The following is an 18,409-nucleotide window of genomic DNA, read 5'->3' as shown; positions in this document are numbered from 1 at the left end:
CTTGTGACTGGTGCACCTGGTGTGGCTCATGCACGCAGTCTGTAGGCTGAAGATGTAGATCTTGAGGAAACTGCTGGGCGCCGGCTGCTGAGATCAGTTCTTATCCCATCACCCCTGTGCCTTACTTGTAGTACAACTGATAGCAATGAGGACATACAGTGACAGTGTTACTTAGCAATTAACAGCACACAATCTGATTCATTGGCTATTCTCGCCCAAAATCAGATCTCCATGAGGTACACATCGGACTTCCCCATCCTTCCGCATCACCCACCAAGTGCACCCAGGTCCTTGGGCAAAAGCAATCCCACGGATGGGTTTGCCTTTGCCTGAGGCAGGACTAACCCAGACTGTCTTCCCTAACATATTCTTCATGTGCACTACGGGGACTTTATCCCCTTCTACAGTACGTGGAAGTTTTGATTGGGCAGGGCCAGCCCGATTGTTAGATCCCCTGGTGTTAACTAGCCAGGTAGCTTTTGCTAAATGCGTATCCCAGTGTTTGAAAGTCCCACCACCCATTGCTCTCAGTGTAGTTTTTAACAGTCCATTGTATCGTTCTATCTTCCCAGAGGCTGGGGCGTGATAGGGGATGTGATACACCCACTCGATACCATGCTCTTTGGCCCAGGTGTCTATGAGGCTGTTTCGAAAATGAGTCCCATTGTCCGACTCAATTCTCTCTGGGGTACCATGTCGCCACAGGACTTGCTTTTCAAGGCCCAGGATAGTGTTCCGGGCAGTGGCATGGGGCACAGGGTATGTTTCCAGCCATCCAGTGGTTGCTTCCACCATTGTGAGCACATAGCGCTTGCCTTGACGGGTTTGTGGCAGCGTGATATAATCAATCTGCCAGGCCTCCCCATATTTGTATTTCAGCCATCGCCCTCCATACCAAAGAGGCTTCAAACGCTTGGCTTGTTTGATCGCAGCGCATGTCTCACATTCATGGATGACCTGTGCAATAGTGTCCATGGTCAAGTCCACCCCTCGGTCACGAGCCCATCTATATGTCGCATCTCTCCCTTGATGGCCTGAGGAGTCATGGGCCCACCGAGCTATGAATAGTTCACCCTTATGTTGCCAGTCCAGATCCACCTGAGCCACTTCAATCCTAGCGGCCCGATCCACCTGCTGGTTGTTCTGATGTTCCTCCGTGGCCCGATTCTTTGGTACGTGGGCATCTACATGGCGTACTTTCACAACCAGATTCTCTATCCGGGCAGCAATATCTTGCCATAGGTCAGCAGCCCAGATGGGTTTGCCTCTGCGCTGCCAGTTGCCCTGCTTCCACTGCTGTAACCATCCCCACAGAGCATTTGCCACCATCCATGAGTCAGTGTAGAGATAAAGTACTGGCCATTTTTCTCGCTCAGCAATGTCCAAAGCCAGCTGAATAGCCTTCACCTCTGCAAACTGGCTCGATTCACCCTGTCCCTCACTGGCTTCTGCAACCCGTCGTGTAGGACTCCACACAGCAGCCTTCCACTTTCGATGCTTTCCCACAATACGGCAGGACCCATCAGTGAACAGGGCATATTTCTTCTCATTTTCTGGCAGTTTATTATATGGTGGGGCCTCTTCTGCACGCGTCACCTCCTCCTCTGGTGACATTCCGAAATCCTTGCCTTCTGGCCAGTCCATGATCACTTCCAGAATTCCCGGGCGACTGGGGTTTCCCATTCGAGTTCGCTGCGTGATCAGTGCAATCCACTTACTCCATGTAGCATCGGTTGCATGATGTGTGGTGGGGACCCTTTCTTTGAACATCCAACCCAGCACCGGCAGTCGAGGTGCTAAGAGGAGCTGTGCTTCTGTACCAACCACTTCCGAAGCAGCTCGAACCCCTTCATATGCTGCCAATATCTCTTTTTCTGTTGGAGTGTAGCAGGCTTCGGATCCTCTGTATCCACGACTCCAAAACCCTAGGGGTCGACCTCGAGTCTCCCCTGGTGCTTTCTGCCAGAGGCTCCAGGTAGGGCCGTTCTCCCCGGCTGCGGTGTAGAGCACATTTTTAACATCTTGTCCTGCCCGGACTGGCCCCAGGGCCACTGCATGGACTATTTCCTGTTTGATTTGTTCAAAAGCTTGTCGTTGCTCAGGACCCCATTTAAAATCATTCTTCTTCCGGGTTACTTGATACAGAGGGCTTACAATTTGACTGTAATCTGGGATATGCATTCTCCAAAAACCCACAATACCTAAGAAAGCCTGTGTTTCCTTTTTACTAGTTGGTGGAGACATAGCTGCTATTTTGTTGATCACATCCATTGGAATCTGACGGCGTCCATCTTGCCATTTTATTCCTAAAAACTGGATCTCCTGCGCAGGTCCCTTGACCTTACTTCGCTTTATAGCAAAACCAGCGTTCAGAAGGATTTGGACTATTTTACTCCCTTTCTCAAAAACTTCTTCTGCTGTGTTTCCCCATACAATGATGTCATCAATGTACTGCAGATGTTCTGGAGCTTCACCCTGTTCCAGTGCAGTCTGGATCAGTCCATGGCAAATGGTGGGGCTGTGTTTCCACCCCTGGGGCAGTCGATTCCAGGTGTATTGGATGCCCCTCCAAGTGAAAGCAAACTGTGGCCTGCACTCTGCTGCCAAAGGGATTGAGAAAAATGCATTCGCTATATCAATCGTGGCATACCACTTGGCTGCCTTGGACTCCAGTTCGTACTGGAGTTCTAGCATGTCCGGCACAGCAGCACTCAGCGGTGGCGTGACTTCATTCAGACCACGATAGTCTACAGTTAGCCTCCACTCTCCATTAGATTTTCGCACCGGCCATATGGGACTGTTAAAGGGTGAGCGAGTCTTGCCGATCACTCCTTGAACCTCTAGTTGACGAATCAGCTCATGGATGGGAATCAGAGAGTCTCGGTTAGTGCGATACTGCCGCCGATGCACCGTTGTGGTAGCAATCGGCACCTGTTGTTCTTTGACCCTCAACAACCCCACAACAGAAGAATCCTCTGAGAGACCAGGCAAGGCAGACAACTGTTTAACTTCCTCTGTCTCCAAAGCAGCTATGCCAAAGGCCCAGCGGTACCCTTTTGGGTCCTTAAAATACCCTCTCCTGAGGTAATCTATACCAAGGATGCATGGAGCCTCTGGGCCAGTCACAATGGGATGCTTTTGCCACTCATTCCCAGTTAGGCTCACTTCTGCCTCCAGTACAGTCAACTCTTGGGATCCCCCTGTCACCCCAGAAATACAAATGGGTTCTGCCCCTCTATAGCTTGATGGTATTAAAGTACACTGCGCACCCGTGTCCACTAGAGCCTTATACTCCTGTGGGTCTGATGTGCCAGGCCATCGAATCCACACCGTCCAATAAACCCGGTTATCCCTTTCCTCCACCTGGCCGGAGGCAGGGCCCCCCTAATACTGGTCATAGTATCCATTACTCACTTCTTGCATAAATGACTTGGAAGTTCCTTCAAGAGGATCAGAAGCAAGATCAAGCCTTCTGCTTTGTCTGGGGAACGGCCCACTGGAAACTGGGGCGGCACTTTTCCTGGAGGGATCCCCTTTTGTGGTTGTCCTTCCTTGCAACTCCTGTACCCGTGTCCGCAGGATCGAAGTAGGTTGTCCGTCCCACTTCCTCATGTCCTCTCCGTGGTCCCGCAGGTAGAACCACAGGGTGCCTCGTGGTGTGTACCCTCTGTACTCTCTCTCTTGAGTGGGGAAATGCCTGCTTCTAATAGCTGAGATGCTGGCCCGTGCAGGTGGGGAGTAGGACATATTCTCTTCAAGTTGCTGGACCTTCCGCGACAGTTTCTCCACAGCTGAGACAAGGGGGGAAGAGAGACTTTCTTCATATCGCCGGAGCCGGCCAGCTACCTCATCCACCGTTGGTCCCTCTTCACCTTTCCATTCCATTACTGCCAGGGAGTTGGCATATGACGATGGTGCGCTCCGTACAAACTTCCGCCACATGGGCCTTGTGCATCGCACCTCATCAGGGTCTGTGGGTAAGTCTGCATTGTCCAAGTCATAATAAATCATCTCCCGCACGGCTAATTCTCTCAGGTACTGGATACCTCTTTCCATGGTAGTCCACTTGCTTGGCTGACATACAACATCCTCGCTGAAGGGGTACCTCTCCCTCACGCCTAACAGGAGTCGTTTCCAGAGGCTGAGGGCTTGGGTCTTTTTCCCGATCGCCTTGTCAATGCCGCCTTCCCTAGACAGGGATCCCAGCTGCCTGGCCTCCCTACCCTCTAATTCCAGGCTACTGGCCCCATTATCCCAGCACCGGAGCAGCCAGGTGACAATGTGCTCGCCTGAAAGTCGGCTAAAATCTTTTCGCATATCCCGCAGCTCACTCAAGGATAGGGATCGAGTAATTATCTCTGGTTCTACCTCTTCCTCCTGCTCTCGTGATGGCCCTGGTTCATCATCATCTCTTACTAAGCGAACTGATTTCTTTGTGTACTTCTTCTTCTGTATGGGGGCAACTGATACTGGCATGGGTTGGTTCCCTGGTTCAGTGGCAGTGGCTACCACGGGGGTTGCAGTAGCCGCAGTGTCTGTCGCAAGGATTGCAGTAGCCGCAGGGGCCGCCGCAGGGGCTGCAGCAGCCGCAGGGGCCGCCGCAGGGGCCGCCGCAGGGGCTGCAGCAGCCGCAGGGGCCGCCGCAGGGGCTGCAGCAGGGGCTGCAGCAGCCGCAGGGGCCGCCGCAGGGGCTGCAGCAGCCGCAGGGGGTACATAAGCCATATAGGAATTTATGTAACACAGCCATGAGAACAAACCAAGCAACATGATGACCAGTGACTACTTACCTAATAAAATAAATGCATACAAAAAAAAACCAAAACCGTTTTTTCCACGTTCTAGTTGGATTCTGTCGTTATCTCAACCCTTCGAGCCCCACGTTGGGCGCCAAAAAGGACTGCCGTGGTTTAGCCTCAGACGGCAACAAAGAACCACGTGTCGCTCGCTCGTGCCTTCCAAACACAGGAAGAATCGTAAGAAAAGGCAAGACTCTTGGGTTGAGACAAAGGCAGTTTAATAGAACAGCAAAGGGAACAGGCAAACAACAACAACAACAACAACAACAACACGGATAGGGGAATATACAAACGCGATTACGGAACCGCCGCTCCCCCGCCGCTCGCTGCTCGCCGGCCGGACCCGGGCCGCCCCAGCCCGCTTTTAAGCAGCAACTTCCTGCCCCCTCCCCCGGCAGCTCAGGGTGGGCGTGGCTCACATGGCATGGAATACCAGGAAAAGTTAACCCTATCCCCACCGGAACCAGGACACCATCATCGTGGCCCTCCTCTGGACTTGCTCCAACAGGTCCATGTCCTTTTTGTGCTGAGGACTCCAGAGCTGGATGCAGTACTCCAGGTGGGTTCTCACCAGAGCAGAGCAGAAGGGGAGAATCACCTCCCTCGACCTGCTGGCCACACTTCTTTTGATGCAGGCCAGGATACAGCTGGCTTTCTGGGCTGCAAGTGCACATTGACAGGTCCTGTTGAGCTTCTCATCAACCAACACCCCCAAGTCCTTCTCCTCAGGGCCATTCCTCCCTGGGCTGCAAAGCAGCGCTGTAGACTTGTGTGCTGACCAAAGTCAGACAGCAGCTCGCGGGACCTGCTAAATACCCTCACGTGGTCTGTCAGCCCCTGGAGCAGGGAGGAGGCCACAGCACAGCATTGCTAGCCCATGAGACATGGTCCCAGAGGAAGGGAAAACCCTTGCCTAAGCCTCAAACTCAGCAAGTAGGGCAGGATGTGGCTGTGTCCCCCTGGTACCCTGTCCCTCTGTTCCATATTTACAGGTGAAGATGTCCCTGGGAGCTAAAAGTTTGAGGTGCCCCCATGTGCTTAAAGTAGTGGAGGAGCCCCTGGTTCCCTCCAAGTTGCCCAGGGCATCGCTGCAGGATGGGAGACCCCCGAGTCTGCAGCAAAGCAGAATTCGAAATTCAAACCCTCTGAGACCACACACAGCCTCCCTGAAGCTTTGCCACTCTAACATAAAGATCCTTTTCCTAATGCAAAATACAATTATAAACAGGCTAAACCAAACAAAGCTCAAGTGTATCCTTCTCTCCTCTGGGGAGAGGGTAAGAGCAAGGGTTTCTACCTTCTCTCAACAGACAGACACGTTTGGGCAGTTAAATGGGTTAATGCACATGGTTGAACCACAGGTACCATCCACATGGGAAAAGTGAAGCTAAAGCTTTTAGCCTAAACTTCGGCAAAGGGATTTGTCCTGTCAATGAAAACTTTGTCAAATGTGTCCTACTGTTTTTCCTCAGTCCTCCGTTTCACTGCCAACTGAGAATCATTTTGAAGCAATGCATAAAGTATTGGTACAATCTCTGGTTGGGTCTCTGCATTGAACACAAACACATGGAGCTACAGATAATTATTTTTTTAAAAAGTAGAAATTATTTAAATAACTGAAATGATAGCCCATCAAGATCAAGGGCCAAATCGCCTTTGATTTTAACAGGAACTGGCCTTCACGACATGATATGTATTAATCCATGATAAACGCACATGTTTTAAGGACAGAAATTACCTCAAGTAGGAACAGCTTAACTTGGATGTCTAAAGAGTCCTTAAATATGGGTCCCCAGATCCCTATTTTGTGGGTTCACACATTATAGCACTGTGATATTTCCCTTACCTCTGATTTATCTTATGAGAGTCAGTGGTAGTGCAGAACTGTGGGCTTTTGGGGTGGGGGGTTGTCAGTGTTTTTTAATTAAATCTAAATAAGCTTTAATTGAAGTGCAATCTAGGAATGTCTAGCAAAGGCATTGAAATATCCTCACTCATAAACAACTCAAGCTGCACCAAATTCAGATCTTCAAATTAAACCCTGAAAGATTCCTGGGCTGCAGAGCAGATCCCAAGCTCAAAGGTACATTTTCTGTGCACCAGCCGACACCACTTACTACCAGCACCCCAAAGCCCTGCATACGATTTCAGAAGTGAGCCCAAATCCTCACGCAGGTTCGGCAATGTGGCACCCCAATCACAGAAGGATCAAATTGTGTCCCTTGGTCCATCTCCAGAAGTAATGACATTAGGTGAGTTGCACAACCCCTTCTTGAACAGGTAGACTGAACAAGATAAATATACACAAAATTGAAGTATTTTAACTGGGTTTTACGCTTTTGCTTATTAAAAAAATAATAATCAGTGCTTATGCAAGCAGTTTGACATCCCCTACTGTATCTTCTTTCCCAAACCAGCAGGACAGAATTTGATATAAAACTCAAGAAAGAAGTCTCATTTTCTCTTGCTTATGGCAGAGCTACATTGTTGTACTTTTGTTCCATTTCACTGTTTGCATTTTCATTTCCTGACAGTGACTTTTTCTGAATACACAAACATGCAGGCTGGCTGTTTAGAAAAGCAAAATTAAATACTAAATGTTGTCTTTCTCTCTCTTTTTCCCACTCTGTCTTCTCAATAAACCAAACCAAACCCCTCAGCTCAAGGCTCTGATCTTGCCCGAAGCACCACCCAAGAAACTGCTGGCAGAGCTGAACACCTACATACACCTCTCCAAGCCTGGGGACTGAGCCCTCTCTGACTCCCAGTCTTCTACGGTTTGACATGGCACTAACCGTAGGGGACGGGGCAGGTGACAAATGGAGGGTGACAGGAGCCCCGCTGGGTCACTCCGCTGGGGGCTGCGCTCTGCTGCCAGCAGGATGCTCAGCCGCTACTGTGCGGAGGGCCCTGGGAGAGCTGTTTCTGCAGGCGAGGAGTCTCCCCGCTGAACCATGCTCGGCTCTTCACAGGGCCTCTCATGTAATACTAGAAAGTGCTTGTCAGCCCTCGCCTTTCTCAAAGCATTTCGTGTCCCACACTTTCCTTCAGGACGTTTCTTACTCCTTGCCGCTGGTGGGAGGTGCAGCCCCATCACTTCAAGAGGCTGTTTACCAGACACCATGGGGCAGACTAGAGGAAAGTCATGAAAAATGGATTTTTGTAGCTCAAAAGTGGGTCTGTCCAACTAAAGCCTGACAGTAGATTTCCCTACTAGAGAGCACAAGAGCTCTTAGTTGCAAATGTATATGCAATGTGACACCGTGCTCACCTGTGTTTTTCCTCCAATTCGCTCTTTTCAGCTGCCACAGATCTTTGTAAAGCAGGGAGGAGGCAGGAGTCAGACCTGTGGGTACCATTCTGGTGTAACGGGTCCAAATCTCGTCAACAGGACTTACCCATTCGCAGCAGGTCTAAACCAACACAAGGAAACTCAGCCTGCCTCTGGCTGCACTTCATATGATCTATAGATACACATTATATGTGGTTAATCATGCTTACAAGAGCTTCATATTCATTATTCATGAAATATATGTTTTTTTATCTATTACATCTTTACTATCTGCAATTATTCCCCAGGGCACAATAGATAGTGAGTCAGCAGGCACAGATTTAATTATCAGTTTTGACTGTAAGATGATGATGTTTATTGATATCACTATCAGACAGACACTGAAATGAAGCAGATGTTAATCTGAGGTTAAGCTCCAGGAGGCGCCTAGCAGTCTGACCAAAGGGACTGATGTTCATCAGATAATAAAAGAGGAGACCTCCCTCCCTCTGGAGGCCTGCAAAGAGCTCACAGAAGTACTGCCTTGTTTTGCAAATTCCTCCTCGCACCATTTTCAATCCATTCAACAAGCGGCTTGCCCCTTAATGCAGAGCTTTCAGTGGGGTCTAGCAGACTGTTTAACCTAACATCCTATTTTGCTTACACAGGAACTTTATGGTTGAGTTTGGTTTACTTTTCCCCAGCACATCCTAAAGGGTGGTGCCAGAGATGTCAAAAACAGAAGTAGTCACAAAGTTGCTGTGGCATCACAGTCGTGAGCAGAAAGCCTGTCACTGATTCCCATCGCCACAACGTCTGCCTCAGGTAAATCCACAGCAAGGCAAAATGCTGCTCTCCAGTTCAAATAATACAACGTAAAGGAAAGGGACCTTCAGTGGAGAAGGAGAGGATGATGAAATAACCAGCTTTCTCCATTTCTCAGTCAGCTGTCACTTTCTAGTGTTGAGAGCAATGATGTGACAGCCTATATACTAATAAAAAATATGCTGGCAGCTGACAGTGAAATATATTAACGTTTAACATTATAACTTGCAACAGCACCAGCGAGCTGGTGCAAGTGATCATTCAGATGGGTAATATTCCTAGCTATTTCAGCGGTACACTTTTTTCCTAACAAGAACATGTCTGACAGTTTCAGTGGAAAATGAGTGGAAACGCCGCCCCCCTGTTCTATTTTCTAGATAAACATTAGTGCTGCATCCTACAGCAACACGGTACACATTTGATGTTTATTATTAACATTTGTGGGTCAGCTAGGGCATTTTTAAGCCATACCATGTTGCTGCAGCATCCACCCTCTTCTGATCTGCTCCTGACCCAGCAATGGCCTGGCCCAGCCCCTCGCCCAGCCTGCTTCACCAACAAAGGTGATCTTGCTCTGGCCCTGGCTGGGGTAGACCCGGGCAAGTCTCTGGGCAGAGCACTGCAGGGCATGGCATGAGTAGGCTTTGCACAGGAGGGGAGTCTCACGCAGCCAAAGATCTGGCTGTCTCAAGAGGTACAGGCAAAGCGAACAAACGAGACACAGATAAAGCACCACACTGTCCAACATTAAAGAGCAATTAAGTGGCGAACCTGGGACAAGAACAGAAAGTTGCTGGATTATGTTGATTCATGCAGTCCCTTAGTCCTTATTTTCTCTGTTAAGGTCAAAGTCAGAAAGAGTTTGACAGAACATGAAGATCCCCTCCTTGAGGTCCTGCTCTTACCACCACCTCCAGCTCAACACCTGGACACAGGACCCTCAAAAAGTTGATGTTGGTATATGTTTAAAATTATGTAAAAGGGTTGTTTTTAACTACTAGGAAGAGAGATTTAATACCACTAGAGACTGGCAGAGTTAATGAGGTGGGGGAGCAATGATCCTTTTTTTCCAATTAAAAAGAGAAAAAGAAGAAGAGAGACCAACCTTTGGATTTCAACATGCGAGAGCAGATCATTTGCAAGAGAGCCATGCTCAATCTCTGTGCCTAGCTGAAGGGAATTTGTGGTTTCATTTTGAGCCCTTTTGGACTGTTTTTCATGTCAAAATTACATATTTGCTATAATTTGTCTCTCTTCCAAGATTTACTGAAACAAAGGAAACATTTGAATGAGATTTGAGACAACTTCTTTCTCACCCGTCAGGAAGGTAATCCCCAACCTTCAGATAAATGTGGGCATGTGGTTTCCAGTATTCTCACTCCATATGTCTTCACAAACACCAAATAGATCTAACATAAGAGGACGTGTTTTTTTCCCCGTAGATCAAAAGGTTACAGTGATGGACTTTGCCCAGGATGATCCAGACTTTCATGCATATAATGCCTTCATTTGCACTCCCTATAGAAATACAGACTCCCTGGCACGGAAATCAGGAGACAGGTTGAAGGTACCCAACCCATTCCAGCACTTTCAATCTCAGCCATATCAACTGTTAAGTGGAAGAAAAGCGTAATGACCAATTTAGGAATTGAGCCTTATAGGTGAACAACTGTGACATTTTGACCTAACTCTGAAATGAGGAAGACACGTCATGGTGGTGTTTTGTCCTGACTCACATTCCCAAAGAAAAATGGTGTTTGATGCTTTGTGTCAGCTCTCTTCCTCCAATATTTCGGAGTAAACACTATAGAGTCAACATTATTGCTCTTAAATCTGCTGCTTACATGGTACCCTGCTTGTGGGTTTGAAATCTGCCTTCACGTCCTCATCTTCATACTGCATTTGGGGAAACATCAATGACAGCAGAGGGAGCGGCTCCTGCAAAAGAGCAAAAAAGAAAGGAGGTCATAGAAAGCCGGGATGGGTCCAGCCCTTGCCTTACCCCAGAAGCAACAGTTTCCTCTGCTATAAAATGCAGCATAAGGTGAAAACTTGAGGCACCAAGTTCAAGCAGCCTTGATGCAACCAAAGCCTTCTTATTTCCTACACGGGCCACTGGGTCTGGTACTGGCACGACCAGGTCAAGCAGGGGGAACAGCAACTGGACTGACAGCTGCCAGGTCGGCTCCTCCACTTATTGGCTGGGAGCGCGTCTCAATGCTTTTGCTTTTCTTGTTACATGTTTGGATATCTTCCCAGAGCAGGGAGACAGGGGGAAAAAGAAAAAAAAGAAAAGGTGCTTTACATGGGATTTTCCCATTGGAGAAGGATGTGGATGTGCAATAAATTCTTTCCAAGAAAGCAAACATTGAGCTAGGCAAGATTTTCTTCGAAATCCCATTGACACACCGATGCGACATTTAGCATGTAATATAGAAAAGCCTGTATGACACACCGTGGTGTTTCTTTCTGCCATAAATGGACAGAAGTTATACATAATGCAAAGCCATAAATGCTGACAGACTTTTGCAAGAATGTTTACATTTATTTTTCATAGCCCCGAGAAATCGATCTGTAAAGACATCCCATAAGAGACTGCATTTGGCCCTGAAATATTGTCCTGTGAGACTGTGTTTCTCTCTTCCATCTGACACTTTTTACAGAGGGCATCAGGATATGGATTTACACCTCAGCTGTGTCATGAGCAAAGAATTGCTATTGTTTTAATATGCTACGCTGGGACATTTAAACATCGATATTGTCAGGTACTACTTTACAATTCCCATTAGATTTGTTGTAAAGCACACATTTATGAAATAAAATATTGCTGTATTCACCCATAAAACTCCATGTTATAACAGTACCGAGCATCTGGTTTTAATCAGAAGTCAGGAAATTCACAGTTCGAGCTGCAACTCCATCCTTTCCTAAACTCATTGTGTTTAACTTCTGCAACTCAGCTGTGAAGAGGTTCTGCAGAAGTCTCATGGCCCCTACTGGAAGCTAAGCACAGCAGGCAAACAGCAGGTCTGGAGTTAGGTGATGGCAGGGGCAACTCCACTTTTTGAGGCTTCCTGACGGAGCAACTCGGACAGCGGTTGTAAAGCAGGACAAAAAGACAACGCAGACCATCATTGCCAATAGTTTACACAATGGTGTTAGTGTTGCAAAGCAGGCACGTTTGTACTCAACTTTCAAATCCAAGTCCTGTCTGAAAATGGTTTAATTCTTTCTAAGATTCTGTTTAAATTAATTTAACACTTCCTTTCGCTAAAACCACAGTAGGGATTTCGCTGGTAAAATACAATCAGGATTGAACACCAAAATAATTTTTTAGGGTAACTCTATTCTAAATCTCTTTGTTCATGAGTGAAGCAAAAATCTATAAGTGAATGTAACACACATAAAGTGTCTGAATTAATGTTGGATAGGCAGTTTGGAATGCAACATGTAATAATTTTCAATTGATCAGCTTTTGCTAGTAAATAAATGGATTTTCATTTGTGGGGGGCTTTATGAGTGTTCTACTGTATATCTAGCATTCACTCATTCATTTAAATCTTTTTTTTTTTTGAGGCTTTTCTCTGCTCCTATGGCTGATGCAAGCCCTCAGCTAGAAGTCCGATTAAAAATTAGGCCCCAAAATCCTTCCCAAGAAAATAAATGGAGTTTCAAAATATAGGAAGAAAGTTTAATGAATGCAAACACTCTTAAAATAAAAAAATAAATGAGAGTTTAACAAAACCAGGGGCTCCAGCTGCATTCACCAAATACTTAAAGGAAACCTTGACAGGTTCCTTTCAGCTATGATCCTATACATTCACATGACTCTTCCCTGAAGCTTACGCAAATCCTTGTGATCTGCAAAGTTCTGCAATAAAAAACTTTTCAGAAAGTCCTGAAGAAAAAAAAAATTCCCAAACATACAAAAACCCCCAAACAAACAAAAAACAACAAAAAAACCCAACAAGCTGTTAATCTCATACCCTGCAGGACCAGAGCTGTGACTGGAAATCTTGCATACATTTACCCGGCCTCTCACATTCCACAACACTGATTATATATGTTCAGCAAGAGGGAGATGCTACTGCAAACTTACTATCTCTTCTCTATCCAGCAGCCAAGATGACAAATCATACACTCACAATTATATTTACCTTTTAAAGGTTTAAAGAAAAATGTATCCTGCAGCTCCGAGTTATCAGTAGATGGAGACCACTTTCATCTAACATCTGAATTACTGAAGCAATTCACTGCTGTGTCCTTTTCACCTGAGAGGATGGAAAACGTTAAATTAAGTTACACGTTTCTGGGAATATCTAAAGTTCCTAATTGAGAAAGTGTCAACTGATATTGCTTCTTAGCCATGGTGGTGAAGAAGACAAATGATCTTCCTACATAAACCTGTGTGTTTCACTGGGGCTAGGTGGTCACTCGGTGAGGTAGACAGTATATGGTGTGTAGATACAGTTTGGGTAGGTAACCACAAAAGAGTGTGGATAATTGATCTACATTATCTATTAGCTTGAGTGCAACAGTGGGCACGTGTGTAAAGCACAATGCAGTGTGAATACAGGTTGCAGAGTGGCTTGATCGCCGCCCTGCCCAGAGCTACTGAACTGAACCCACAGAGGTAGCACAGACCACATTCATCCACAGGCTGGGGCGAGTGAGACTCTGTACCCTTGGAAAGAGCTTAGTTCCTCTGAACACTACATTCAGCTTCATGGTATTTCTTGGATACATCCATTGTCCATTAGTTTAATAACATACTCTGTTCTATTAAATCCTTAATCTAATTCACTATGTGCTGATGCAAAGACAGAAACACACAAACATGCATACAAAAGAACCTCAAAACATTACACCAGAAATGGTAGTTTCATGCATGGAAATAATAGGAGACGTCTGCAAAGAAGAGTTTACATTATTTTATGTTTTATGAGAGATGATCTAGACTTGTCTTCAGGAAGGCCTGTTCTGATGAACAATTGCCTTTAACCACTGTATTTTCATTCCCTCTCCCTCTTTTAGACCATTTGCAGAATAAATAAACTCCCTATTTCATTCTTATTTTTATGATGAGGAGATTTGAAACCTGCCCGCCATTGTCATTTAAGATGTTTCCCGTACTTCTCGGCATTTGTTTGGCTTTTATGTTTTTGAAGCAGCAGACTGTGGATGCTTGTTATCTATGCACAGGATGCAGGATAAATGCAAACATTTAGTACTGTACTAAACATGACCCTTTGATTTTGCAGATGGGAAGCAGAGGAATACTACCTGGGTTACAAAGCCATCTACACGCAAGGCTGAATGACCTGTGATAGAACAATGGATGGTGAAAAAAAGTAGCAAAAACCAAACCAGAAGAAAAAACACACATTAAACTGGAAAAAGGTGAAACGTGAAATCTATCCCTTTTCTATAAACACATGTGGAAAGAATAACACCTAGCCTTTTTATTCTTGGCTTCTTTTTTCCCCCTCCTTTACATTCCAAGAGAAGATCTGCCAACTTTTGGCCGTATCCGTTTCTCTTCTGTTGTTTGCCAGTATTAGTGCACTCTAGCACACATTCTTTCCTAAGACTTCAAAACGAGTCATTTGTTAGGTCTAACTGTTTAAAGAACCCAGCCACCCTTCCCTCCTTTGCTCATAGCAAGCTGGGTGGTACACAGAACATTCGCATACCCCAGCTTACACACTACGGGTTTGGCTGAAATCTTTAATTGAAAAGACTCTTGAACCAGACTTCACACGGCATGCCTGGTGTTATTGTAGATCAGAAGACCTCGCACCCGTACATTCGAATGCTTCTAATGTTCCTTTCATCCTAAAATATACACTGAGTCAAACATACCTGTGTTTTGCTTATTGAAGCCTCCTGATGCAGAGCTTCAGTACTTCTGTTCTGTAAAGCATTTCTAAAATCACAGATCTGGATCTGCTTATCATTACACATACAAACAGAGGGTGAATTCACCTCTACACAAAATGTTAGCACAGTTTAACTGGTTTAGGATTTAAGTTGAACTCTATGACGAACAAACTGTAGACAAAGGGATGAGTTTTACCAAGAAAGATTCAGGAACATCACACAAAAATAAAATATTGAGTGAGTTAGGGCATACAGTACCCACTCTTTGCATGTAATAATGTGAGAACGGGGTTAGATTCAGATCTGGTGTAAAACAGTCAACATTAACAACTGTGTTAAAGCTGCATCCACTTCAAACAGGTCTTCATTTGTCCCTGGAGCAGCAAGAAACATAAGTCTCAATCAGCTTGATTCCAAGTCCGTCAATTTTAATGTTAGCTTAGTTTATAAGAAAAGCCCTTCTGTGGGAATTCCTTTCAAAGATCAAAAAACACACCACACTGAGAGCTATTAGAGTACAGGTAAGAATTCTTGTGTCTTTCTCTTTCTTTCCATCTCTTTTTTAGTTCAAGTGGGGACGAAGCTTGCAAGGACCTGCTGAGTTATTTGCCTGATGCCACCCCATGAGTAATGGAGCAAGGAACAGAGCCAAGAGCTCCTGACTGCTCAGTACCACTCTCTAGTGTAGCAGCATCCTCAGCCATAAAGCTCTGAATTTGCATTCTGAGGGGATGTTATATGGGATGCAGAAGAAGAGTAGGGAACCACTGGCTGAAGACTTTAGGTTCGGTTTGTTATTACTTCCAGCCACAGGGCAGAGCAGATCCAACTGCCTCTGCATTTGGTGGTGTTCAGCTCTGGGGTCATGGTTCACTCACTACTATGAAAATGGGCTCATAGTGTGTTCTGATGTACTTCCTGCCATTGATACAGATTATTATGTATGAGAAAGGAGAAAAGAACTACTATGACTGTAATATATAGTAAGTAGTAGGGGGTGCCTTGTTATGTATCTCAGTCTCCTGGAGGTGGTGTTTAGCACATTTCTGCATTTAGGCAAACAAAACTCTCTTAGATATCAGAAATTATTGTACAGTGATTAAGGATACCGACAAAGCCCCAAAACAGACAGTTAATGCCATGTTTAGGCCCTCGTTTAGGAGATTTTGCAGAGAAGAGTGTTACTTAAAACTAACTGCTGTCCACCATTGGAGAAATGAGGAAAGATACTATAATCTTATGCAATCCCAGTTTTGGTCTGTTCCCTTGACCTGGATTAACCTTTTTCCTTTTATCTGTATTTTAATTCCAAACACCTCACTTGAATGCGACTGTATCCTGGTCTCTGCTAAAACCTTTAATGAGCAACACTAAGGTCAGCAGAAATAAGTTTGAACTCTATTATTATTTCATACAAATACAGTAGGGATCCTTGAGTCTCCCATAGTTATTAGTGATTTTGGTCTCCAGTGAGATGTTCACCATCTGGCTGTATTTAGTTTATTGATTTCTTTTTTAAATGGTTGCCTTTCAAGAGCCATTTAAAATACACGTTTCTTCTTCTTCTTAACTTACTATCTACAGGCAAACACACTGCACAAAGGTTGCACAGAATTGGGCCAAATTTTCTTTTGCAAACAAGAAGTAAACAGCAAAATGGCCACTAAAATCTTAATCTAAATATTTCTGTTTCTTTCTTGAGTGAAAAAATTGATAAATTTATGTACAGCACACTTTCACTACGCTTACATTAGGACTAAGTACTGTTAATAGATGAATGAAATATCAACTCTGCATTCCCTCAATTTATTACATCACACTCAAATGTATTGTTTTGTGCAATCAATATTAACAAAGGTCATGTCCATTAAAATGTGCACACTGTTCTGTAGACTGAATACAGCACGTAAAACTTGTTGGCCTTAATCGGTAAAAAGCCCAGAGCTGCACAAAAATTGCTGGGTCTACAAACTACAAAGCTATTAAACCAGTTTTTTTAAAAAATAAATCTTTTTTTTATATGGGCATGAGTGGCTAATTATGTTATAAATTATTAAGCATTCTTTTCATTGTTTGCAACGTATTAATACCTAGGGGACTTATTAATGGACCAGGACTCCAGCTGCTCTTTTCCAGTAGCTGCCCACATGAAAGTGAGAAATTCCCTTACATGGTGTCTTTGACTTCCTTTCAAAACCATTCCAAATCAGTTTGGATAAAGGCCATGTGGGTACGGCCAATATTGCTACACGGCCTGAAAACTGGCTGTCAGACAGGATCCCATAACAAGCACATGGTGAGGGTCTGATCAATGGTGCCAGATTAGGGGTAACATGGGCAAGACTATCTGTGAACTGAAGCTCCTGGAAGGCATGTGGCATAAAGCTGGGTGCTTGGAAAGGTAACGGTGTCATGCAGCAGTGCTTGTGAGCAATAACAACGGTCTAGGACTCAGGTGTTATTAAAATTCATCTCTGAGACATATCGTAACTTCTTACCTGGAAAAAAGGCAGCTGCCAGACTACAGGGCCTTGATCTATGAAGTGTAGAAATTCCTTCTGGGCTTTGGTTTAGTTTCTGTTTCTATCCAATAGAAGGGAAGAGTCAGAACCATCCCCACCAAAAAGAAAGTAGGCAGGGAGAAGACATTTTGGTTCTAACACCTAGGCTTGAGGAGGAAGATGTGACAGTGACCAGGGTCTCAAAACAAAAGTGCCTCTGCAACTTTATAGATGATTATTGCTGCAGTTGCCTCAAAAGTCAAGTTCTAAAGCCCTGAAATTGCAGAATATTGAGGGCCCTTAAGGCTGGTTAGAAGGGACTAGGGCTTTTCACTAGCCTGAATCTAGTCCACCTCAGTACTGCGGAGTGCCTGAAAGTTAATCCCATGATGAATGGTCTTCACAAAGTTGGCTGTTCCTGGTCCACATCAAAACTGGCATTAAACAGCAGTCTCAATAAAAGATCAGAGGAACGTGAGCCAACTTAGGCTATCACCCTTGCAGATTGTGTTTGGGGTGCATTCCTGGGGCTCTGGGGGAGGCTTCTAATGCCACTAACATCTTTCCTTTTCACATGCACAGAGATAAAGATGGCAAGTTATCAGGGAGCGAAGCAATAACACCAAGTGTGTCCTGAAGACTAACTGAACAGCGTAGGCATCACCCTCAAACAACGTGAGATAAAATGACTCCCAATAAGACAAAAATACAATATATGTTAACAAGGCAGAGGCTTCCCTTAATCCCATTCCGAATAATTTTTTACTTTTTGCCTAGATTTTTTTAAAAAATATTTTCATTCTGAAAGACATTACCAGGATGGAAAATTTTTGCCTGAACAGATAAACTTCTGCAAAGCTGCAAATGACTGCAAAAGGAACTTAAAATGATGTGTATCGTGCTTCTGCATGACTAGGAACCATTGCATTGCCTATATTTAACTTGTTTACAATGAAAATATAGCTTTAGAGAATTGAAACGTCAGTTTCAATGAAGTCAGGATTTAATAAATTAAACAAACTCATTTTCTCCCTTGCTCTTTATAATTTCCCAATATTTTTCTCACTTTGGACTTGTCAAGCTTTTCCCCCCTACATTTCCAAATTCCTCTTTTATGGCTTAATATAACACATTAA

Source organism: Rissa tridactyla, chromosome 5 (assembly GCF_028500815.1).
Source record: "Rissa tridactyla isolate bRisTri1 chromosome 5, bRisTri1.patW.cur.20221130, whole genome shotgun sequence".
NCBI lineage: Eukaryota > Metazoa > Chordata > Aves > Charadriiformes > Laridae > Rissa > Rissa tridactyla.
This window is presented reverse-complemented; position numbering follows the sequence as displayed.